Genomic DNA, 25,423 nt, shown 5'->3' with positions numbered 1-25,423 from the left:
CCAGCCGCAACAGGGAGGGGGGCTCGCCGGAGAGGTACCCCACTATCTATCTTAGGGTTCAGGGTGGGGGCGGTGGTCGCCGGCGGTGGTGGGGGCCGTGGTCGCCAGTGGTGGCGTGGGGATCGCCGGAGAAAAAGCTTGGCACGGGGGGCCCTACAGGGATGGCCGGGGCGGCGGCGGACCGGCGGTGGGGAGTGTTTTCGGGGTGGGCGAGGCGGCGCACCGCCGGCCGCGGGCGACTGTTTGGCCGGTGGTGGCTGGCGGCTCAGGGGGTGGAGGTTGAAGATGAACTGCAGGCCCTTGATTTCTTATCCAACGGCTGCAAAATCGACTGACCAGAGATGAAAAAGTCAGTCAGCTAACGTGTAGCCTCACCTCTAGTGCATTCAGTTTCGACAGTAAAATTCAGTTTCGACAGCAAAATTCAGTTTCGACAGTCAAGTTCAGTTTCGATAGTTAAATTCAGTTTCGACAGTTAAGTTTAGAGATGAGCGGCTGATGTATTTTACATCTAGCACTTTGTGGTTATGTATTTTACGTCATCTATTGGAGATGCTATTAGAATTCCACTCAGGTTAACATTGTCTCTCTTGTCCTGCTTCAGCCTCGGCATCGTACAACTCACCGGAGCTGCTCCAATGACGAAACCCTCCATCACAGCGGAGCAGTACCTCGGGCTCCATCTCCAGACGCCTAAGATCTTCTTCCCCTCCTCCGACAGCCAAGTCACCCGGAGCATCCTCACCGTCCAACCCAATCACGCTGAGATCGATATGGCTTCGCCAAAGAGGTTGTACACTTGTTGCATATCTTTTTTACTCTACATGTTATATATATTGTCCACTGAGCACACAGAGTAACAGGAAATATAATTATTTTATCCTACTATATGACAAGCAGTGAGGTACCAGGCAACTTAGCTATCCGTGATGGACTCCCTTGAACGCCATCATTATTTATCTCTGCGCATTTGAGCTGTGCATTTGTCGATGGCCCTGGGAGTTGAGCTAGTAGGGTAGTGGCCTGGGTCCAAAGTAATAGAAGCAGCACAAAAACATATTTTTTAGTGTAGGCATTTCCTTGCTCAAGCCTACCTACTAGGATCGCCAGTGCTTGAAAGGAAAAGTGAATGAAAAACATAGGAATTGGAAAGTTTCCTATGGTACTACTTTTCATGAATTTGGTGCAAAGGAATGGAGCAAAGGAAAACTGTAGGATTTGTTCCTTTAGTATCTCCTTGAAAGAAAAACCGTAGGAATTTTAATTTCCACTTGTCCTCCTTTTCAAATTCCTATTCATGAAGCACAAGACTAAGAGATAGTAGCATAATAGCATTATAACTGTACATTTTCTTGTGGTTTGACTTAATCTCACCATGCTTCTTTGCATCCTGTGATCTTCCGATTCTTGTGAACCAAACACACAGATTGGCAGAAATGCTATGTTTTTAAATTCTCTGTTTTGCACATGCATTCCTATCCTATTCCTATCTATTTCCTATCCTTGCATTGTTAGAATCCTCAAATTCAAACAAGCCCTTACACAATTACTTATGTTACAGATATGTGTCAAAGAAAACCTTGTGTGGTTTGTCCTGCTCCTGCGGTGCTGTGTTCCACCCCAGCTCAGCTGCTCGAACAACGGAAGAGTTCACCACAGCAGGGATCCTCTCTCCAGACTGTCTTTCGCCGCCTCAGATCTTCTTCCCCGCCGCTGGCAGCCACGACAACTGCATTACCATCATCAACTGAGCAGATGACCTTGAGGACTACACGGGTCCGCAAGAGAGGTCGCACTCTTCCGTGTCTACTTATGTTATGCATCGCTTAATATGATGACATGATACTTTATCATCGTGTTCAACTATTAGACTCCGAGTCAGGTCCAAACTTATGCTGAAACTTGAGTTTTTAAATGGTTGTGGGGTATACATTGGGGCAGCAATCAGTACTATCTGTCTACTATCTGGTTAATGTCGGGTGTCTACTATGAGTTTCATGTTGGGTGCAAACAAACATTAAAGGAGCCATTATCTATATTTTTTAACTAAAGCTATTATCTGCCTGCTATCATTGGTATTGGGTCTATCCACAGTTTGCTACCATCACTCTGGATTTGTGCATGCACTCCTTACATAATCTCACTACGTTTTATTCCTATGCATGTCAGTTATTGTACACAATGGAACTGAACATGTAGAGCAAAAGAGACGAGCCTTGCATGGCAATAAAATATCATGCAGAGGTTGCTCCATGGTGGGTGCAAAGGCAACCCCCCTCCACCCATTTCGGATCGTAATCAAGAGGAAGATAACTGTTCTGATGGGGATTCAGAAGCAGAAGACCACTCCTATTTTCCCCATGAGGTCTTCGCTCTAACTTGGCATGTTGATGTTGGTAATATCATGCATATGGTGCCTTGCATTGCTTACTGTATACATCAAAGATGTCATCTGCTTAGTTTAGACATGCTTTGTGTCAATGCCATCTATTTAGTTTCTTTATCGTATATGTGAATCATGCAATGCCATCTTGTTTAGCCAGACATTATATATGTGAATTTTGCAATGCCACCCTAGTTAGCCAGTCATCTTATATGTGAATTATATCATGACATCATTTTTTTATTACGTGTTAAATTTGTCAACAATTTTAGCACATTCAATTACTCTTCATGTGCATCAGCCATTCGACACGGTCATGGAAAAATCTGGAGTGGAAACAAGGTTTTCAGAGCAGGCAATGCTATCTGACGAAGTGCATGTCTTGCTGGTTACAAATAGCTCCTCGGAGGAGGATTCAGAGACAGATGACCAGTCCTATCCCCCCCCCCCCGAGGTGCATGCTCTAACTTGGCAGGGTTATTTTGCTCATATCGTGTGTATGGTATCTTGCATTGCTATGTCATTTGCTTAGTTTAGACATGCTTTGTGTGAATGCCACCTGTTTAGTGTGTAATACCATATATGTGAATTATGCAATGCAATCTTGTTGCAAGACATTATATATGTGAATTATGCAATGCTATCTTGTTGCAAGGCATTATATATGTGAATTATGCAATGCCATGTTGTTTAGCCAAGCCTCATATATGTGAATTATATCATCCCATCCTTTTTTTGTATTTCTCATTGCTTTTGTCGATAATCTTTGTATATTCAACTGCTCTTCCTGTGCATCAGCCATTTGAATTGGTGATGGAGAAATCTGGAGTGAAAACAAGGTCTTCAGAGCAGACAATGCTACCTGCTGAAGCATATATCTTGCTCGTTACAGATAGCTCTTCGGAGGAGGATTTAGAGGCAGATGACCAGTCCTATTACCCCCCTGAGGTGTATGCTCAAACTTGGCACGGTTATATTACTCATATCATGCATATGTTGTATTGCAATGCTTAGTTTTTATATCATATACATGATATTGAATGCCATCTCCTTAGTTGACACATCATATATGTGATTGCCCTCTACTCACTTCCTTAGTATATAAATCATATATTTGAATTATATCATGCCATGATGTTTACATAGACAACATGTATCTGAATCATGGCATGCCAACCCATTTTCTAAAGACATAATATAGTTATATCATCTCATCCTGTTCACATAGACATCATATTTTGAATTATGTCATTGTATCCGTGAATTATATCATGCCATCATGTTTCCATCGATGGCATGTTTGTGATATATGGCATGCCAACCACTTTAATAGACACATCGTATAGTTATATCATGTCATCCTGTTTACATAGTCATCATATTTTGAAGTATGTCATTCTATCTTGTTTAGTTAGCCATCATACATGTGAAATTGTGTCATGCTATCCTGTTTAATTAGCCATCATATATGTGAAATTATGTCCTGCTATTCTGTTTGGTTAGAAAACATAAATGTGAATTATTTCATGCCTTGTTTTCTTCCCTACTATCCATTGCACCTGTCTATCTTACAATGTCTGTACATTCAATTACTTTTCTTGTTTATCATCCATTTCAATTGGAGGGGGTGATGGCAGTATCTGTGGGAGTAAAAACACGGTCTTCAGAAAAAGATCATGCTACCTGTCGATGAAGATAGAACCACGGTTGTACTTGCCCAAGAACCAGCCCCACCACACATAACCCAGACTCACGCAGATTGTACCCCTACCCAGTTGGATAAAGAACCAGCTACACCCCTTCTACCCCAACCCCAGCAGATAGTAACCCAGCTCCCATTGACACAACACTGTCTCCACCATAGAGCACCCAAACGCGAGCAGTTAGTAAGGCAACTGTAGTGCCCAAAGCACGAGGACCACCACTTCGAACCCCAAGTCAACGCTTAAAGCAGAAGAAGAATTTTTCTCAGGTCAGGTTCCGTAGCTATGGTTCATACTACTTTGCTCTTGCATCACTGTATTTACTCATACCAACTAATTTCAAATTTGAATGATGCAATTGAAACTCCAATGGCGCAACAGGTATGTTTTAAACCTGTTTCTTTAATGTGTTTGCTGTTGTAACTTGCTCTATGTTGATTTCAGTTTCAATTGAATAAACAGTTGTGTTCTCATGCCATGCACATTACAAGTGTTGTTATTGCTGTGTAGTTTCCCACACTTATATTCTGTCTATGCTGCTTTGTCTTAAATAGATATGATTCGAACTGTATCTATCTTGATTTGGCAACATAAACTAGAATTGATATAGACCATACAGTGACCATACTACATAGATATATGTTTATTTCATGCTGTTATCCTGTCCACCTTACTACTGAACTGGTTTACCAAAATGAGTTTCATATACTACATTGTAAACCTGTGATGTGTTTGTTTGTTTCTCTTTTAGAACGCGGATAAAATATTGGAGAAGAGTATCCCGTTATGTAATGGTAAAGGAAGTAATGCAGATAAGATTCAAGATAGTGAGACATCCCTGTTGGTCTCCAAGAAAGCTGATAAACACTATATTGAAGACACTGAGACAACCCCAAAGTCCTGTCTTGATGTAGTGTTCGAGTTACTGGCTACTACTGCTGGCACCAGCTCTTCGAACTCGCTGCCTGAATCAGTTTGGCTTCTTGAGTCTCAACTTCAAGTTGAAAGACATCGATCAGATGTTATGCGATAGGAAGCCGAAGGACTGAGGAAGTCCCTGCAGAATTCAGATGCATACTTTCTGGTGCAACAACAAGTGCTGGAGGATTTAAGCGCCAAACAAGAGAAAGTTAATAAGCTTGCTAAGCATCTTGCCAGCATTATGGGTACCCAGGATATTGTTTCTTGAGCTCTTCTGAAGTGGTTTCAGTTCTGGACTTGTTTTGTTGCGGTGTTTATATGCTGCTTTGTTCCCTATATTTGCACTGTTGGCGAACTTTGATGCCCAGTGGATGTAATATGTGCAATAGCCGTGATAGCCTAGCGTAAGTTGCTTGCTTATTTATTTCCTTATTGTCTTATTTATTTGTTTTCTTGTAGTCAGTGCAGTTCTTTCTCTGCGGTTTGCTAGTGGCCGCAATAACCTATTTTCTAAAACTAGGCCACATTAACCATGGGCTACATATTTACTGTAGTTAACATGGGCCTCCTATGGGCCGTAGAAACAATGGGCCTTCTAAGGGCCGTAGAAACAATGGGCCTTCTATGGGGCGTAGAAACAATGGGCCTTATACGGGTCGTAGAAACAATGGGCCTTCTACGGGTTGTATCATCAATGGACCTTCTACGGGATGTATGATCGGTTGGCCAAACATGGGCCAATAACAGACCACATTATGGCTGTAAATGGGCTAGAGTTGAAATCGTCCGTTCATGGGCCGACCATAACGGGCCGTCATTAATCGGTCGTATTTGATGACGCTATGAAAATGTCCCAACGTATTAACGGGCCACAAATGGGCCGACTTTAACCACGGGCTGAATTTGGCCCACAAGCAGAAAATGACAGTAACGGGCCGAAAGTAAAAGAATGCTGGAAATGAGCCCAAGAATAAATGGGCCCCGAGAAGGCCGAAAGATAACATGGGCTGGAAACGGCCCAACGGAATAATGGGCCGTTAATGAGTATAAAGTGATACATTGTTCATTACAGGCCAGTTTTACCACGGGCCGTTAGTGGGCCGAGGGTTACTAAGGGCCTCATATGGGCCAAAAGACGTCATGGGCCATACATGGGCCGGAAGTTAAAACGGTCGCTATTGGGCCTAATTCGGAGAGGTCGTAAACGGGCCCTGGGTTAGTCGGTTGTAAATGGGCTATATGCGAACATGTCGTTAACAGGCTTGCCGTGGGCCGGCCCGCCACCTTTTGACCAAGTCAAACGGGCCGGACTTTTCACAGGAATGGGCCTCTGTTGGGCCGTGCCACGTGTCGATGTATCATAGGCGCTTTGGGTCCAATGAGTGGATGACATCTATCCCAACGGTGAGCCGACACGTGTTTCCTCCAGCCAATGATGATTTTACACGTGGAAAATCCCTATTGGCCGGGGCTGTTAATGGGTTATCGGATCCAAAACTGGACCCGATAGCTTAACGGCGCTCCGTTACGGTGGATGCCATGTATCGGTCACCCTTGACGAAAGCACTTATGTGACGTGTGATTTATCGTCATGGAAGTGGACACTTCCGTGATGATAATTTTGGTAATGTCATGGAACACTTCCACGATAGCACAGGTATGACTATCTTGATTCTGTCATAAAATTGTCATGGATGTACATGCATGACAGAAAACGTGACCTACTGTGACAAACACGTATCATCACGGAAGTGAATTTTTTTGCAGTGTCTCCTTGGCGTGGATGGCAAGCCTGGCGTTCGGATATGAAGGTTCCTTTCTCTATAACCGACTTTGTACAACCCTAGTCCCCTCCGGTGTCTATATAAACTGGAGGGTTTAGTCCATAGAGGTAATCATAATCATACATGCTAGACTTCTAGGGTTTTAGCCGTTGCGATCTCATGGTAGATCAACTCTTGTAATCCTCATACTCATCGATATCAATCAAGCAGGACGTAGGGTATTACCTCCATCAAGAGGGCCCGAACCTGGGTAAAACATCATGTCCCCTGCCTCTTATTACCATCAACCTTAGACGCACAGTTTGGGACCCCCTACCCAAGATCCGCCGGTTTTGACACCGACATTGGTGCTTTCATTGAGAGTTCCACTGTGTCGCCATCATAAGGTTCGATGGCTCCATCCATCATCTGCAACGATGTTGTCCTAGGGGATGTTTTTCTCCCCAGCCAGATTTTCGTATTCGGTGGCTTCGCACTATGGGCCAACTCGCTTGGCCATCTAGAGCAGATCGACAGCTATGCCCCAGGTCACCAGATTAGTTTTGGAAACTTGGATTATGTCGCTGATATTCAAGGAGACTTGATCTTCCAAGGATTCATGACCCCAACCTCCGCTCTGGCCTTAGAGCCGGAGCGCCTCGCCAGGACCGAAGACGGGATTTCTAAACCCGCCGGACTATCTGTGGCCACTAGGCCCAGTACTTGAGAGCCGGAGGAAGCGATGCCGCCGGCAACCATCACAAAGCCGGACTCTTCCCCGGACATTGGCTCCGAACTCTCAGAGTCAGCATCGTGTGAGCTCGGCCGAGGAATTCCCTTCCCGCCATACTCCACGGATTCTTTCCTCCCTCGACAAACCTCGCCTTTAAGCGAGGCTCTGGACTTGATGCGATCCCTCGTGATTACATAGGAGCAACGTCCGAACTACGCCCATTCCGAACTAGGGGCTGAGAGCGGGGAATTTTACGTCCCACCCACCACCCTCTTCATCGCCACAGTCGAGGAATTAACTGACATGCTCGATTACGGCTCCAAAGACATCGATGGTATGGACGACGATGCCGGAGAGGAGCAAGCCGAAAACCTGCCGTTTATCGGACGATGGACGGCCACCTCTTCGTATGACGTGTACATGGTGGATACACCCAAGGAGGGTGACAGCGATAATGAGAAAAATCCAATAGAGGATAAACCTCCCGAGATACAACCAAAGTGCCAACGGCACCGCTCTAAATCACGCCGTAGCAAAGACAACAATACCTGCACGAGAAACAACAATACTCCGGATGATGCCGAAGACCAAGAAAACCCCGTCAAGCAAAACTCTGAACAAGACGATCGGGAGGATGGGCAAGTTAGCCCTGATGAACAGGCTGCAAACGAAAACTGGCAGGACAGTAATTACCTTCCACCCTCCGATGATGAGGTGAGCCTCGGCGACGAAGACTTTATCGTGCCCGAGGAACCTCTCGAGCAGGAGGGCTTTAAGCAACAGCTAATAGCCACTTCAAGGAGCCTGAAAAAGAAATAGCAGGAGCTTCAAGCTGATCAATATCTACTCAATGACAGATGGACTAATATCCTGGCAGCCGAGGAATACGGCCTCATGCGCCCAACCAAAAGTTACCCGAAGTGTAAACTGCTACCTCAATTCGACTATGAGGCACGTGAGCCTGTACCAGTAGCACGTAATGCGGCTGACCGACCACCACATGGTCAGAACAAAATGGCAACTCAAGCCGAACACCGGCCCATACTATCTTGCTATAAAGGTAGAGACACAACAGTTCGGGGATACACATATGACCTGCGGCAGGACCTGAAGAATAAAGTAGGTCCGGCTAGATCAATCTACGGATCACAGGGGCGTGCCCCGACGCGCGATGACGACTATCAAGTCGAACATGACAAGCACAATCACGTCCGGGCCGAAAACCGTAGACGGACTCCATCTGAACTACATCACGATCTGGCCTGATATAGAGGCACCGCACACCCCCTTTGCTTCACTGATGAAGTAATGGAGCACGAATTCCCAGAAGGGTTTAAACCCGTGAACATCGAATCATATGATGGGACAACAGACCCCGCGGTATGGATAGAAGATTTTGTTCTCCATATTCATATGGCCTGCGGTGATGATCTTCATGCCATCAAATACCTCCCACTAAAACTCAAGGGGCCAGCTCGGCACTGGTTGAATAGCCTGCCTGAAAATTCCATTGGCAGCTGGGAGGACCTAGAAGACGCCTTCCGCGACAACTTCCAAGGCACATACATTCGACCTCCGGATGCCGATGACCTAAGTCACATAGTCCAACAGCCCGGAGAGTCAGCCAAGAAATTCTAGACTAGGTTCTTAACTAAAAAGAACCAGATCATTGACTGTCCGGATGTTGGAGCCCTAGCGGCATTTAAACACAACATCCATGATGAATGGCTCGCCCGACACCTCGGCCAGGAAAAGCCAAAGTCCATGGCAGCCCTCATGACACTCATGACCCGCTTTTGCGCGAGCGAAGATACCTGGCTAGCCCGTAGCAATAAAATGCAAGCGAACCTGGCACATTTGAAGCCAAAAATAGCAACGACAAGCCCCGACGCAACATACACAAGCGTCGAAGCAACGATAACAATACCGATGACACGGGGTCAACGCCGGATTTAGTGGCTCCAAGTCCGACCAGCGGAAGAAGCCATTTAAAAGGAACAATCCAGGCTCATCCAGCTTGAACCGCATACTTGATCGTCCGTGTCAGATACACGGCACCCCTGATAATCCAGCCAATCATACCAACAGAATTTTTTGGGTCTTTAAGCAGGCCGGCAAGTTAAATGCTGAGAATAAGGAAATGGGGTCGCAAAGCGAGGACGATGACGAGGAGCCCCGTCCACTGATGACCCACAAGTATAGGGGATCTATCGTAGTCCTTTCGATAAGTAAGAGTGTCGAACCCAACGAGGAGCAGAAGGAAATGATAAGCGGTTTTCAGCAAGGTATTCTCTGCAAGCACTGAAATTATCGGTAACGGGTAGTTTTGTAATAAGGTAATTGGTAACGAGTAGCAAGTAATAAAAGTAAATAAGGTGCAGCAAGATGGCCCAATCCTTTTTATAGAAAAGGACAACCCTGGACAAACTCTGATATGATGTAAAGCGCTCCCAAGGACACATGGGAATTATCGTCAAGCTAGTTTTCATCACGATCATATGATTCGCGTTCGGTACTTTGATAATCTGATAGGTGGGTGGACCGGTGCTTGGGTACTGCCCTTTCTTGGACAAGCATCCCACTTATGATTAACCCCTATTGCAAGCATAGCATGAAACATATGGATCCAAATCAGCCCCTTATGAAGCAACGCATAAACTAGGGTTTAAGCTTCTGTCACTCTAGCAACCCATCATCTACTTATTACTTCCCAATGCCTCCATCTAGGCCCAAACAATGGTGAAGTTTCATGTAGTCGATGTTCACATAACACCACTAGAGGGATGACAACATACATGTCATCAAAATATCGAACGAATACCAAATTCACATCACTACTAATAGCAAGACTTCTCCCATGTCCTCAGGAACAAACATAATTACTCACAAAGCATATTCATGTTCAAAATTAGAGGGGTATTAATATGCATAATGGATCTGAACATATGATCTTCCACCAAGTAAACTAACTAGCATCAAATACAAGGAGTAATCAACACTACTAGCAACCCACAGGTACCAATCTGAGGTTTGGATACAAAGATTGGATACAAGAGATGAACTAGGGTTTGAGATGAGATGGTGCTGGTGAAGATGTTGATGGAGATTGACCCCCTCCCGATGAGAGGATCGTTGGTGATGACGATGGTGATGATTTCCCCCTCCCATAGGGAAGTTTCCCTGGCAGAACAGCTCCGCCAGAGCCCTAGATTAGTTCCGCCTCGTGGCGGTGGAGTCTCGTCCCGAAAGCTTGCTTATGATTTTTTCCTCGACGAAAGACTCCATATAGCAGAAGATGGGCATCGGAGGGCCACCAGGGGCCCACGAGGTAGGCACAATTCATTCACAGTTTCAAGTATGAATCATAAACTTCATTGAGAACCAACAAACTCTAATCTCAGTCATTGAGGCAATTGCAATTTATCATAACCTAGGACAGAGTCAATATAAGAGCTTTTCAGCAAGTCCACATACTCAACCATCTTTTAGTCTTTCACAATTGCTAACAATCACGCAATATTTATGGGTATGGAGTTTTAATCGGACGCAGAGAAAGATAGGAGCTTATAGTTTTGCCTCCCAACATTTTACCCTAAGGGTAATGTGAATGATAATAGTTCATGTAGACTCACATCCAATTAGCTATATATATCTGGATCCTTCCAACACATTGTGCTTGCCAAAGGATAAAATGTAAAAGGAAAGGTGAAGATCACCATGAATCTTATATAAGGTGGAAGATAAAAGTAAAAGATAGGCCCTTCGCAGAGGGAAGCAGAGGTTATCATGCACTTTTATGGTTGGATGCAAAAAATCTTAATGCAAAAGAACGTCACTTTATATTGCCACTTGTGATATGGACCTTTATTATGCAATCCGTCACTTTTATTTCTTCCATATCACAAGATTGTATAAAGCTTATTTTCTCTGCACTAATAAGTCAGACATATTTAGAGAGCAATTTTTATTGCTTGCACTGATGACAACTTACTTGAAGGATCTTACTCAATCCGTAGGTAGATATGGTGGTCTCTCATGGCAAAACTGGGTTTAGGGATATTTGGAAGCACAAGTAGCATATCTACTTGGTGCAAAGAAATTGGCTAGCATGAGAGGGAAAGGCAAGCTCAACATGTTGGATGATCCATGACAATATAATTTACCTCAGATGAAAGAAAACATAACCCATTATGTTGTCTTCATTGTCCAACATCACCTCTTAGCATGTCATACTTTAATGAGTGCTCACAATCATAAAAGATGTCCAAGATAGTGTATTTATATGTGAACCTCTCTTTCTTTATTACTTCTTATTAATTGCAATGATGACCAAAACAATGTTTGTCAACTCTCAACAACTTTTATTCATCATACTCTTTATATGTGAGCTCATTACTCTCCATAAGATCCATATGATCTCTTTGTTTCTTTTTATTCTTTCTCTTTTATTTTATTCCCTCGAGATCATAGCAAAATAATCAAGCCCTTGACTCAACACTAATCTTTATTATATAGCTCACGGACTTGATTACATAGAGGGATCATAAAGCAAAACTCACAACTAGATCATACTAAAACTTTATTCTACTAGATCAAGATATTACTAAAAGTATCAAACAAAGAAAAACGGTAAAGATAAAAGTTGTGATGGTGATATGACACCGGGGCACTAACCCAAGCTTGGCAGTTGCCAAGGGGAGTGCCCATACCATGTGATTATGTCTCCTTCTTTGTCGGTGAAGAGGGTGTTGGTGATGATGGATAGTCGCACATCGAGCATAGGAGGTCCTCCAACTTGCGGATAATGCCCTTGAGTACGATGATATGCTCTTTCAACAAAATATTTTCACGTGTGAGATATTTGTTTTGTATACGAGCTAACTCAATCATCTTGAAAGCTTCGATCTCAGTTGGGTTGAGAAGATTGTGATCAAGTTGAAGGATGTCTTCTGCTGCCGGAACTTGTTCCTCCGTGGCCTTCTTGATCCTTTCATACTTGTTGATCTCTTCGGGCTCTTCTCTCTTCAGCTCTATATTCATTAGGCAGACATCGTTGCCTTTATTGTTGGAGGAGGAGGGAGACGACATGATGCTTGGCCTTGACAACCCTGGCAGAAAATAGCTCGAAACAAGAATAGGAGATTTTTGCGTGATACGGTGGTCAAAACCTTCGGGAGACTATATAATGAAGTTTTACCGACCAAAAGAAGTATCGTGCAAGAAAACGGAGTCCGGAGAGCGCACGAGTTGCCCATGAGGCAGGGGCGTTCCTAGGGGGGTAGGCATGCTTCCCACCCTCGTGGAAGCCTCGTGTCCTTTCCGGTCTGCTTCTTATTTTCCTATTTTTCTAAATATTCCAAAACGGAGAAATATTGCCATTAGAACTGTTTGGAGTCGGTTTACTTACCGTACCACGTACCTATTCAATTTTCGGAGTCTGAAACGTTCCGGAAAGTGTCCCTTACGAATTCCTCTGGGGTTATGGTTTCAATAACATTGGTTTCAACATTTATGGGATTACCTGAGATATAATGTTTAATTCTTTGACCCTTCACCACCTTTGGATTTGTGCCTTCGAAGTTGTTAATTTTTATGGCACCGGAACGATAGACCTCCTCGATAATGTAAGGACCTTCCCATTTAGAGAGAAGATTGCCTGCAAAAAATCTTAAACAAGAGTTGTATATCAATACATAATCACCTACATTAAACTAACACTTTTGTATCCTTTTATCATGCCATCTTTTAACTTTTTCTTTAAACAATTTGGCATTTTCATAAGCATGGGTTCTCCATTCATCAAGTGAGCTAATGTCAAAAAGCCTCTTCTCACCAGCAAGTTTGAAGTCATAGTTGAGCTCTTTAATAGCCCAATATGCCTTATGTTCTAACTCAAGAGGTAAGTGACATGCCTTACCATAAACCATTTTATACGGAGACATACCCATAGGATTTTTATATGCAGTTCTATAGGCCCATAATGCATCATCATGTTTCTTGGACCAATTCTTTCTAGATCTGTTAACAGTCTTTTGCAAAATTAATTTGAGCTCTTTGTTACTTAATTCTACTTGACCACTAGACCGTGGGTGATAAGGAGATGCAATTTTATGATTAACATCATACTTAGCAAGCATTTTACGAAAAGCACCATGAATAAAGTGTGAACCACCATCAGTCATTAAGTATCTAGGGACTCCAAACCTCGGGAAAATAACTTCTTTAAGCATCTTAATAGAGGTGTTATGATCAGCACTACTAGTTGGAATAGCCTCTACCCACGTAGTAACATAATCAACAGCAACTAAAATATGTGTATACCCATTAGAGGAAGGAAAGGGTCCCATATAATCAAAGCCCCAAACATCAAATGGTTCAATAACAAGTGAATAATTCATAGGCATTTCCTAATGTCTACTAATATTACCAATTCTTTGAAATTCATCACAAGACAAGACAAACTTACGGGCATCCTTGAAGAGAGTAGGCCAATAAAAACGGATTGCAATACCTTGTGTGCAGTTCTATCTCCAGCATGGTTTCCTCCATAAGCCTCAGAGTAACACTTGCGTAGGATTTGTTCCTATTCATGCTCAGGTACACAACGTCTAATAACACCATCTACTCCTTCTTTATAAAGATGTGGGTCATCCCAAAAGTAATGTCTCAAATCATAAAAGAACTTTTTCTTTTGCTGGTATGTGAAACTAGGTGGTATAAATTTAGCAACAATATAATTAGCATAATCAGCATACCATGGAGCAGTACGAGAAGCATTTATGACATTTAATTGTTCATCAGGAAAGCTATCATCAATAGGTAGTGGGTCATCAAGAACATTTTCTAACATAGACAAGTTGTCTGCAACGGGGTTCTCAGCTCCCTTTCTATCAATAATATGCAAATCAAATTCTTGTAGCAGGAGAACCCATCTAATAAGTCTAGGTTTAGCATCTTTCTTTTCCATAAGGTATTTAATAGCAGCATGATCAGCGTGAATAGTTACTTTAGAATCAACAATATAAGGTCTGAACTTGTCACAAGCAAAAACAACTTCTAAAAATTCTTTTTCAGTAGTAGCATAATTTCTCTGGGCATTGTCTAGAGTTTTACTACCATATTGAATAACATTTAATTTCTTATCAACTCTTTGCCCTAGAACAACACCTACAGCATAATCACTAGCATTACACATAATTTCAAAGGGTAAATTCCAATCAGGTGGCTGAACAATAGGTGCAGAAATCAATGCTTTCTTAAGTATTTCAAATGCTTCTACGCAATCATCATCAAAGACAAAAGGAATATATTTTTGTAATAGATTAGTCAGAGGCCGAGAAATTTTCTTCAAGTCCTTAATGAACCTCCTATAAAAACTGGCGTGACCGAGGAAACTTCTTATACCTTTAATGTCCTTGGGACATGGCATCTTTTCAATAGCATCAACTTTAGCTTTGTCAACTTCAATGCCTCTTTCAGAAATTTTATGTCCCAAGACAATACCTTCATTAACCATAAAGTGGCACTTCTCCCAATTCAAGACAAGATTAGTTTCTTCACATCTCTGCAAAACTCGATCAAGGTTGCTTAATCAATCATCAAAAGAGGATCACAAACAGAGAAATCGTCCATGAAAACCTCACATATCTTTTTACAAAAGTCAGAGAATATAGCCATCATGCATCTTTGAAAGGTAGCAAGTGCATTACATAAACCAAAAGGCATACGTCTATAAGCAAAAGTACCGAAAGGGCAAGTAAAAGTGGTCTTTGATTGATCATCAGCTGACACAGGTATTTGAGAGAAGCCAGAGTAACCATCTAGAAAGCAAAAATGTGTATGTTTGGATAATCTTTCTAGCATTTGATCAATAGAAGGCAAAGGGTAATGATCTTTTTGGTAGCCTTATTTAATTTGTGGAATTCAATTACCATCCTATAACCTGTAATAATTCTTTGCGGGATCAATTCATCTTTATCATTAGGAACAACGGTAATACCTCCCTTCTTAGGGACACAATGGACAGGGCTTACCCACTTACTATCAGCGACGGGATAAATTATACCTTCGTCAAAGGAGCTTTAATATTCCCTTTCTTACCACTTCTTTCATCTTAGGATTCAGTCGTTGTTGGTGATCAATAACTGGTTTGGCGTCTTCCTCCAAATTTATTTTATGTTGACATAGAGTGGGACTAATGCCCTTAAGATCATCAAGAGTATATCCAATAGCAGCACGGTGCTTCTTCAGAGTTTTCAATAATTTCTCTTCCTCCTTCTCTGAAAGGTTAGCACTAATAATTACATGATATATTTTCTTTTCATCAAGATAAGCATATTTACGAGTATCAGGTAATGGTTAAAAGCTCAAACACGGGATCACCCTTGGGTGGAGGAGGATCCCCTAGGATTTCAACAAGCAAGTTGTGTTTCAGAATAGGTCCCTGTTTAAAGAATACTTCATCTATTTCCCTTTTTCATTCATGAACATATCATTTTCATGGTCTAGCAAATATAGTTCTAAAGATCAGTAGGAGGCACGGCAATAGAAGCAAGACCAATAATTTCATCTTTACTAGGCAATTCTTTATCATGGGGTTGTCTACGAAATTTAGCAAAATTAAACTCCTGAGACATATCCCCTAAACCAACCGAGACAATATGCTTATTGCAGTCTATCTTAGCATTAACAGTATTCAAGAAGGGTCTACCAAATATAATGGGACAAAAGCTATCTTGTTGAGAACCAAGAACAAGAAAATCAGCAGGATATTTAACCTTCCCACACAAGACTTCAACATCCCTAACAATCCCAACTGGTGAAATAGTATCTCTATTGGCAAGCTTAATGGTAACATCACTACCTTCTATCTCAGCTGGTGCAATATCATGCATAACTTCTTTGTATAAGGAAATAGGTATTGCACTAGCACTAGCACCCATATCACATAAGCCATGACAACAATGATCTCCTATTTTAATAGAAATAACAGGCATGCCTATAACAGGTCTATGTTTATCCTTAGCACCAATCTTAGCAATTCTAGCAGTTTCTTCACAGAAGTAAATAGCCTGCCCATCAATATTATCGGCCAAGAGATATTTAACCATAGCAATATTAGGTTCAACTTTAATTTGCTCAGGGGGTTTGTGTGTCCTAATATTACTCTTATTGACTACAGTTGAAGCTTTAGCATGATCCTTAATTCTAACAGGGAAAGGTGGTTTCTCAACATAAGCAGTGGGAACAGCAGGATCATCATAAGTGATAGTTTTTTCTTCAACTTTAATAGGTGCAACTAGTTTTGTTTCAATGGGAGGATTATATTTAAACCACTGCTCCTTAGGGAGATCGACATGAGTAGCAAAAGATTCATAGAAAGAAGCTACTATCTCAGAGTCAAGTCCATATTTAGTGCTAAATTTACGGAAAACATCGGTATCCATAAAAGATTTAACACAATCAAACTTAGGTGTTATACCTGACTCCTTACCTTCGCCGAGATCCCAATTTTCAGAGTTGCGTTTAATTCTCTCCAATAAATTCCATTTGAATTCAATAGTCTTCATCATAAAGGAACCAATACAAGAAGTATCGAGCATGGAGCGATTGTTGTCAGAAAGCCGAGCATAAAAGTTTTGAATAATTATTTTGTTAAAGCCCATGATTGGGGCATAAATATAACGTTGACTTAAGCCACCCCCAAGCTTGAGCGATGCTTTCTCCTTCGTGAGGCCAAAAATTATATATATAATTACGATCACGATGAACAAGATGCATAGGATAAAACCTCTGATGGAATTCCAATTTCAACCGTTTATAGTCCCATGATCCCATATCATCACATAGCTAATACCATGTCAATGCATCTCCCTTCAAAGATAAAGGGAATACCTTCTTCTTGATAACACCACCGGGCATACCTGCAAGCTTAAATAATCCACAAACTTCATCCACATATATTAAGTGTAAGTCGAGATGCAATGTTCCATCTCCTGCAAAAGGATTAGCTAGCAGTTTCTCTATCATACCCGAAGGAATTTCGAAGTAAATATTTTCATTTTCAGTAGGTCCATTAGGTTGAGGAGCAACTATTTGCTCTACCGGCCAGGGTGAAGCTACCCCTAACAAGCCCCTCAAAGGATTACTTTCCATAGTAACAAGTGACAGTAAATTTCAGCACACTATATAAATTTTTCCTTACCAAATTCCACCTACCAAAGGCACTTCACTCCCCAGCAACGGTGCCAGAAAAGAGTATTGATGACCCACAAGTACAGGGGATCTATCTTAGTCCTTTAGATAAGTAAGAGTGTCGAACCCAACGAGGAGCAGAAGGAAATGATAAGCGTTTTTCAGCAAGGTAATCTCTGCAAGCACTGAAATTATCGGTAACAGATAGTTTTGTAATAAGGTAATTGGTATCGAGTAGCAAGTAATAAAAGTATATAAGGTGCAGCAAGATGTCCCAGTCCTTTTTGTAGCAAAAGGACAAGCCTAGACAAACTCTTATATGATGTAAAGCGCTCCCGAGGACACATGAGAATTATCGTCAAGCTAGTTTTCATCACGATCATATGATTCACGTTCGGTACTTTGATAATCTGATAGGTGGGTGGACCGGTGCTTGGGTACTGCCCTTCTTGGACAAGCATCCCACTTATGATTTACCCCTATTGCAAGCATCCGCAACTACAACAGAAGTATTAAGGTGAACCAAACCATAGCATGAAACATATGGATCCAAATTAGCCCCTTACGAAGCAACGCATAAACTAGGGTTTAAGCTTCTGTCACTCTAGCAACCCATCATCTACTTATTACTTCGCAATGCCTCCCTCTAGGCCCAAACAATGGTGAAGTGTCATGTAGTCTACGTTCACATAACACCACTAGAGGGATGACAACATACATCTCATCAAAATATCGAACGAATACCAAATTCACATGACTACTAATAGCAAGACTTCTCCCATGTCCTCAGGAACAAACATAATTACTCACAAAGCATATTCATGTTCAAAATCAGAGGGGTATTAATATGCATAATGGATCTGAACATATGATCTTCCACCAAGTAAACCAACTAGCATCAACTACAAGGAGTAATCAACACTACTAGCAACCCACAGGTACCAATCTGAGGTTTGGATACAAAGATTGGATACAAGAGATGAACTAGGGTTTGAGATGAGATGGTGCTGGTGAAGATGTTGATGGAGATTGACCCCCTCCCGATGAGAGGATCGTTGGTGATGACGATGGTGATGATTTACCCCTCCCGGAGGGAGGTTTCCCCGGCAGAACAGCTCCGCCAAAGCCCTAGATTGGTTCCTCCAAGGTTCCACCTCGTGGCGGCCGAGTCTCGTCCCGAAATCTTGCTCATGATTTTTTCCTCGACGAAAGACTCCATATAGCAGAAGATGGGTATCATAGGGTCACCAGGGGGCCCACGAGGCAGGGGGCAAGCCCAGGGGGGTAGGGCGCGCCCCCCACCCTCGTGGCTGATGGGTGGCCCCCCTCTGGTACTTCTTGCGCTCAATATTTTATATATATTCCGAAACGTGCTCCCGTGAAGTTTCAGGACTTTTGGAGATGTGCAGAATAGGTATCTAATATTTTCTCCTTTTCCAGCCTAGAATCCCAGCTGCCGGCATTCTCCCTCTTCATGTAAACCTTGTAAAATAAGAGAGAATAAGTATAAGTATTGTGACATAATGTGTAATAGCATCCCATAATGCAATAAATATCGATATAAAAGCATGATGCAAAATGGACGTATCATCCACCAAACACAGGGGGACAAAAGAAGTTTCCCCCTCAGGTCAAAACGGTGAACATGATATGCGCTACCCATATCCCCAAGAGGGAGTTCAAGCGCATGCTTAGGGACGTCTACGCGATAGAGCCAGTCGCCCCAAAATTCAACCCATGGTCGTCCTGACCGATCACCTTTGATCGCAGGGACCATCCGACCAGTATCCGTCATGGCGGTTCAGCCGCGCTGGTTCTTGACCCAATAATTGATGGATTCCACCTCACACGAGTCCTCATGGACGGTGGTTGCAGCCTCAACCTGCTCTATCAGGATACAGTGCGCAAAATGGGCATCGATCCATCAAGGATCAAGCCCACCAAAACTACCTTTAAAGGAGTTATACCAGGTGTAGAGGCCCATTGCACGGGCTAAATCACATTGGAGGTCGTCTTTGGATCTCTGGAAAACTTCTGAAGCGAAGAGTTAATCTTCGATATCGTCCCCTTCCGCAGTGGCTATCACGCACTGCTCGGACGAACCGCGTTTGCTCGATTCAATGCGGTGCCACACTATGCTTATCTCAACCTCAAGATGCCCGGACCATGCGGTGTCATAACAGTCAATGGAAACACGAAGCACTCCCTCCGTACCGAGGAACACATCGTGGCCCTGGCAGCGGAAGTATAGAGAGGCCTTTTAAGGCAGAACTTTAATTCAGCGGCCAAGCTCCCAGACACTGTCAAACGAGTCCGGACTACTCCGTGGCATGGCAGTCCGGCTCGTTAGGAGTTAGACTCGCAATTTGACCTCCGTCTCAGTACCGACCAAGTGACGGCATACGTACTGCGCGTACATAATTACACACTAAAAGTACCATGGGCAGAGACGGAGTCATAACCAGACTGTGGTCCACAATACGGCTCCACCTTCCCTGGACACACATACTTTCACTTTTCTTTTTATCCTGTTCAGGTTTCTTTTCCACATGCCCCTCTCGACGGCCTGATCATCAGTCCTTTCGAAGGACGGATATACCAAGGTGGCAAGCAGCACAGACATGTTGGGGAATCTCTAGATGTTCTTCTTGACGATCATTCTACCTGTTTTTAGGACCCGTACGCAGCTCCCCCTTGGTCTTGGCATGTTAAATAGCCCTGTTGCTTATCGCACTATTTTTACAAATACGCTTTGACGTATTAATCAAAATTATAATGAACATAGTTTGCAGCCCAACTCATGTGGTGCTGGCTTTTTACTTCATTTTATTTCGCTATTCTTATTGATTGCATCCGTACACTTTGGTACATCGTAATTCGCCAGGGGCTTTATTGCACTCCATACTACAGCAACAAGTCCGAACACTTTTACAGTATAGTTCGGCCCCCGAATTTAGCATTATATGCATCGCCTCCGAATCATGTCTTTGGTCAATAGTTGGGTTGCCCGGCTCCTGTACTTACTACCTCACGTTCCGCTCTATCGGCTAGGGTAGTAAAGGGAGAACTACTGCGATTGTGTCCTGGTTTATCCGAATGAACACCTCAGTAGAGAAAACCGAAAACTGGCTGTCACGATGCGGCGTGAGCCGGTCAGCTCTTCGGAGGTTAAAATCTCTTGCGATTTTTTCCGTATTATGCGACGGATCGGCCTTCACCTGATCAGGTGTCTACAACACCCTAGTGATACGTCCATTTTGCATCATGCTTTTATATCGATATTTATTGCATTATGGGCAGTTATTACACATTATGTCACAATACTTATGTCTATTCTCTCTTATTTTACAAGGTTTACATAAAGAGGGAGAATGCCGGCAGCTGGGATTCTGGGCTGAAAAAGGAGCAAATATTAGAGACCTATTCTGCATAGCTCCAAAAGTCCTGAAACTTCACGGAAGTCATTTCCAGAATACATAAAAAATACTGAGTGCAAGAAGTTCCGGAGGGGGGCCACACCCTGCCCACGAGGGTGGGGGGCGCACCCTACCCCCTGGGCGCGCCCCCTACCTCATGGGCCCCTGGTGGCCCTCTGATGCCCATCTTCTGCTATATGGAGTCTTTCGATGAGGAAAAAAAATCATAAGCAAGCTTTCGGGACAAGACTCCGCCGCCACGAGGCGGAACCTTGGCGGAACCAATCTAGGGCTCTGGCGGAGCTGTCTGCCGGCGAAACTTCCCTCCATGAGGGGGAAATCATCGCCATCGTCATCACAAATGATCTTCTCATCGGGAGGGGGTCAATCTCCAACAACATCTTCACCAGCACCATCTCCTCTCAAACCCTAGTTCATCTCTTGTATCCAATTCTTGTCTCCAAGTCTGGGATTGGTACCTGTGGGTTGCTAGTAGTGTTGATTACTCCTTGTAGTTGATGCTAGTTGGTTTACTTACTGGAAGATCATATGTTCAGATCCTATATGCACATCAATACCCCTCTGATTATGAACACGAATATGCTTTGTGAGTAGTTACGTTTGTTCCTGAGGACATGGGAGAAGTCTTGCTATTAGTAGTCATGTGAATTTGGTATTCGTTCGATATTTTGATGAGATGTATGTTGTCTCTCCTCTAGTGGTGTTATGTGAACGTCGACTACATGACACTTCACCATTATTTGGGCCCAGAGGAAGGCATTGGGAAGTAATAAGTAGATGATGGGTTGCTAGAGTGACAGAAGCTTAAACCCTAGTTTATGCATTGCTTCATAAGGGGCTGATTTGGATCCATATGTTTCATGCTATGGTTAGGTTTACCTTAATACTTTTGTTGTAGCTGCGGATGCTTGCAATAGAGGTTAATCATAAGTGGGATGTTTGTCCAAGTAAGGGCAGCACCCAAGCACCGGTCCACCCACATACCAAATTATCAAAGTACCAAACGCGAATCATATGATCGTGATGAAACCTAGCTTGACGATAATTCCCATGTGTCCTCGGGAGCGCTTTATATCATATAAGAGTTTGTCCAGGCTTGTCCTTTGGTACAAAAAGGATTGGGCCACCTTGCTGCACTTTATTTACTTTATTTACTTGTTGCTCGTTACAAATTATCTTATCACAAAACTATCTGTTACCTACAATTTCAGTGCTTGCAGAGAATACCTTGCTGAAAACCGCTTATCATTTCTTCTGCTCCTCGTTGTGTTCGACACTCTTACTTATCGAAAGGACTATGATAGATCCCCTATAATTGTGGGTCATCAAGACTCTTTTCTGGCGCCATTGCCGGGGAGTGAAGCACCTTTGGTAGGTGGAATTTGGTAAGGAAAAATTTATATAGTGTGCTGGAATTTACTGTCACTTGTTACTATGGAAAGTAATCCTTTGAGGGGCTTGTTCGGGGTATCTTCACCCGGACCAGTAGAGCAAAGAGTTGCTCCTCAACCTATTGAACCTACTGAAAATGAAAATGTCTACTTTGAGATTCCTTCGGGTATGATAGAAAAACTGCTAGCTAATCCTTTTGCAGGAGACGAAACAATGCATCCTGATGAGCACCTAATATATGTGGATGAAGTTTGTGGATTATTTAAGCTTACAGGTGTGCCCAATGATGTTATTAAGAAGAAGGTCTTCCCTTTATCTTTGAAGGGAGATGCATTGACATGTTATAGGCTATGTGATGATATGGGATCATGGAACTACAAACGATTGAAATTGGAATTTCATCAAAAGTTTTATCCTATGCATCTTGTTCATCGTGATCACAATTATATATATAATTTTTGGCCTCGCGAAGGAGAAAGCATCGCTCAAGCTTGGGGGAGGCCTAAATAAATGTTATATTCATGCCCCAATCATGAGCTTCCAAGAGAAATAATTATTCAAAATTTATATGCTTGGCTTTCTGATAACAATCGCACCATGCTCGATACTTCTTGTGATGGCTCTTTTATGATGAAGACTATTAAATTCAAATGGGATTTATTGGAAAGAATTAAACACAACTCTGAAGATTGGGACCTCGACGAAGGTAAGAAGTTAGGTATGACACCTAAGTTTGATTGTGTTAAATCTTTTATGGATACCAATGTTTTCCGTAAATTTAGCACTAAATATGGACTTGACTCTAAAATAGTAGCTTCTTTCTGTGAATCTTTTGCTACTCATGTTGATCTCCCTAGGGAGAAGTGGTTTAAATATCATCCTCCCATATAAGTAAAAGTAGCTGCACCTATTAAAGTTGAAGAAAAGACTGTCACTTATAATGATCATATTGTTCTACTGCTTATGTTGAGAAACCACCTTTTCCTGTTAGGATAAAAGATCATGCTAAAGCTTCAACTGTGGTTCGTAAAAGCAATATTAGAACCTATACACCTCCTGAGCAAATTAAAGTTGAACCTAATATTGCTATTGTTAAAGATCTCTTGTCTGATAATATTGATGAGCATGTTATTCATTTTTGTGATGAGACTGCTAGAATTGCTAAACCTTCTGCTAAAGATAAACATAGACCCGTGGTAGGCATGCCTGTTATTTCTGTTGAAATAGGAGATCATTATTATCATGGCTTATGTGATATGGGTGCCAGTGCTAGTGCTATACCTCATGACTTATACAAAGAAATTATGCATGATATTGCACCTGCTGAGATAGAAGATATTGATGTTACCATTAAGCTTGCCAATAGAGATACCATATCACCCATTGGAATTTTTATAGATGTTGAAGTCTTGTGTGGGAAAACTAAATATCCTGCTGATTTTCTTGTTCTTGGTTCCCCACAAGATAGCTTTTGTCCCATTATATTTGGTAGACCCTTCTTGAACACAGTTAATGCTAAGATAGATTGCAAAAAGGATGTTGTTACTATTGGTTTAGGTGATATGTCTCATGAATTTAATTTCTCTAAATTTCGTAGACAACACCGTGAAGAGGAATTGCCTAGTAAATATGAAATTATTGGTCTTGCTTCTATTGTTGTGCCTCCTAGTGATCCTTTAGAACATTATTTGCTAGACCATGAAAATGATATGTTTATGAATGAAAGAAGGGAAATAGATGAAGTATTCTTTAAACAGGAACCCATCTTGAAACACAATTTGCCTGTCGAAATCCTAGGGGATCCTCCTCCACCCAAGGGTGATCCCGTGTCTGAGCTCAAACCGTTACCTGATACTCTTAAATATGCTTATCTTGATGAGAAAAAGATATATCCTGTTATTATCAGTGCTAACCTTACAGAGCATGAAGAAGAGAGATTATTGAAAACTCTGAAGAAGCACTGTGCTGCTATTGGATATACTCTCGATGATCTTAAGGGCATTAGTCCCACACTATGTCACCACAAAATAAATTTGGAGAAAGATGCCAAACCAGTTCGTGATCACCAACGACGGCTGAATTCTAACATGAAAGAAGTGGTAAGAAAGGAAATACTAAAGCTCCTTGAGGCATGTATAATTTATCCCGTTGCTGATAGTCAGTGGGTAAGTCATGTCCATTGTGTCCCTAAAAAGGGAGGTATTACTGTCATTCCTAATGATAAAGATGACTTGATTCCGCAAAGAATTATTACTAGTTATAGGATGGTAATTGATTTCCGCAAATTAAATAAGGCTACTAAATAAGATCATTACCCCTTACCTTTTATTAATCAAATGCTAGAAAGATTATCCAAACTTACACATTTTTGCTTTCTAGATGGTTATTCTGGTTTCTCTCAAATACCTGTGTCAGTAGATGATCAACCTAAGACCACTTTTACTTGCCCATTCAGTACTTTTTCTTACAGACGTATGCCTTTTGGTTTATGTAATGCACCTACTACCTTCCAAAGATGCATGATGGCTATATTCTCTGACTTTTGTGAAAAGATTTGTGAGGTTTTCATGGACGATTTCTCCGTCTATGGATCCTCTTTTGATGATTGCTTAAGCAACCTTGATTGAGTTTTGCAGAGATGTGAAGAAACTAACCTTGTCTTGAATTGGGAGAAGTGCCACTTCATGGTTAATAAAGGTATTGTCTTGGGGAATAAAGTTTCTTAAAGAGGTATTGAAGTTGATAAAGCTAAGGTTGATGCTATTGAAAAGATGCCATGTCCCAAGGACATCAAAGGTTTAAGAAGTTTCCTTGGTCACGCCAGTTTTTATAGGAGGTTCATTAAGGACTTCTCAAAAATTTCTCGGCCTCTGACTTATTTATTACAAAAATATATA

The sequence above is a fragment of the Triticum dicoccoides genome, chromosome 4A, assembly GCF_002162155.2.
Source record: "Triticum dicoccoides isolate Atlit2015 ecotype Zavitan chromosome 4A, WEW_v2.0, whole genome shotgun sequence".
Classification (NCBI taxonomy): Eukaryota; Viridiplantae; Streptophyta; class Magnoliopsida; order Poales; family Poaceae; genus Triticum; species Triticum dicoccoides.
The sequence above is the reverse complement of the archived record's forward strand: the minus strand, read 5'-3'. Positions refer to the sequence as shown.